The 2,108-nt window shown below is 43.6% G+C and overlaps 1 protein-coding gene across 1 annotated transcript in view; it reads left to right on the forward strand.

Annotated features, from left to right (window-relative positions):
* Positions 1–2,108, forward strand: part of LOC105510903 (serine/threonine-protein kinase Sgk3) — a 213,659-nt gene that overhangs the window by 85,163 nt on the left and 126,388 nt on the right. The gene's annotated exons all lie outside the window — the stretch shown is intronic.

The following is a 2,108-nucleotide window of genomic DNA, read 5'->3' on the forward strand; positions in this document are numbered from 1 at the left end:
AAAAAAAAAAAAAAAATCCTAAGAAGCAACGAGGAAGAGTTCTGGATAATAGCAAAGGAAAATTCTTTAAAGATGACTCCTGATATTAGGTGATAAGCCCATTCCCCGTGACATTGAACCTCAGGTATCTGACTTTAGCCTATTGCCCTTTCTTTGGGCTACAGTAGCTCTCTTTGGGCAATTAAAGCTACTCTTCAGGCTGTATTATTGCGTCTTGTGTGGATTAGCAGATGCATGGCTCTTACCCGGACCCGGACCCCTTTATCAGTTTTTTTTGTTTTTTTTTTTTTGTTTTTTTTGATACAGAGTCTCGCTCTGTTTCCCAGGCTGGAGTGCAGTGGCACAATCTCAACTCACTGCATCCTCCACCCCCCAGGTTCAAGCAATGCCCTTGCCTCAGCCTCCAGAGTAGCTGGGACTACAGGCACATGCCGCCACGCCCGGCTAATTTTTTGTATTTTAGTAGAGATGAAGTTTCATCATGTTGCCCAAGCTGGTCTTGAACTCCTGACCTCAGGCCATCTGCCCACCTTGGCCTCCCAAAGTGCTGGAATTACAGGCATGAACCACCGCACCTAGCCCCAGACCTTTTTCTTTTATCCTTCAGAGTGGTATGTCTAATTGCCTAATACTAGATAACTAGCTTAATATAGTTCTACCCCACAGGTAGTTCAAATTCAACATTTATAAAAATATATATATATTGTCTTTACTATTCTCCTGATGCCTCATCCCCACATTTTTACCAATTTCATTTTCCTTTTACTGTCTGTATTCAATTTATGGTCTCATCATCCACCCAGAAACCTGAGAGGTATTCTCGACTTCTTGGTCTCCTTTACTGCCTGTATTTCATCATTTACAAAGCTCTCCTGATTTTACTTGGTAAATATTTCTCAAGTCTATCCCATCTGTACCATTTCTACCATAGTATTTTGAAACCCTCATGATTTTCTGCTTCTTTCAGTGGCCCCCTCTTAAATGATATCTCTATACTTAATCTTGACACCCCCCCCATTCTCCATATTGCTTTCAAAGTGCTCTAAAGTGCGAATGTGACTGTTGTCATTCCTATGCATAAATATCGTGTTCATTTCCTGCAAGATCAAGTCCAAGGTCCTTAGCGTGGCTCGTTAGCCACATTGTGACCCTCTGACTTATGCTTACCTACTGGCATTCCCAGGCTTATGCTGTCAGCTCCAACAATGGTAGTTACTTCAGCATAGACTATGCTAATGAACCCCACTTGTGCTTGGAATACTGTCCTTCTGTTGTTCACTAGGCAGAACACTTTCTTTCTTCCTTTCTTCCTTTCTTTCTTCCTTCCTTTCGTCTTGCTCTGTCACCCAGGCTGGAGTGCAGTAGTGCAGTCTTGGCTCACTGCAAGCTCCACTTTCCAGGTTCACTCCATTCTCCTGCCTCAGCCTCCTGAGTAGCTGGGACTACAGGCACCCGCCACTATGCCTGGCTAATTTTTTTGTAGTTTTAGTAGAGACGAGGTTTCACCATGTTAGCCAGGATGGTCTCGATCTCCTGACCTCGTGATCTGCCTGCGTTGGCCTCCCAAAGTGCTGGGATTACAGGTGTGAACCACCGTGCCCGGCCTAGAGCCACTTTCTTTAGGATATCTTTCCTGTAACCATTTTTACCCTTCATACTCTGCCTCCCAAAACTGAAACACTTGCCTTTCCTCTGTGCTTCCACTGTCACCTCTGGATACATCTATCTTAACAGATTGCTGTAGTTCATTTTGTGTTGCTGTAACAGAATGCTTGAGGCTGGGTAATTTATAAAGAAGAGAAACCTCTTTATTTGGTTTGGCCCATTGTTCAAGGACATGGCACTGGATTCTGACAAGGGTTTTCTTGCTGCGCGTAACACGGTGGAAGGTCAAAGGGGAAGCAGACACGTGAAAAGGAGCCAAATATTAAGGGTGTCCTTACTTTATAACAACCTGCTCTTGTGGGAAGTAATCCATTCCCAAGAGAACTAATCCAGTCTTGTAAGAGCAAGAACCCACTCAATACCACACAAATTTGTTTATTTATTTGTTTATTGAGACAGAGTTTCACTCTTGTTGCCCAGGCTGGAGTGCAATGGCACAATCT

The sequence above is a fragment of the Colobus angolensis genome, unplaced genomic scaffold (assembly GCF_000951035.1).
Source record: "Colobus angolensis palliatus isolate OR3802 unplaced genomic scaffold, Cang.pa_1.0 Scaffold194, whole genome shotgun sequence".
NCBI lineage: Eukaryota > Metazoa > Chordata > Mammalia > Primates > Cercopithecidae > Colobus > Colobus angolensis.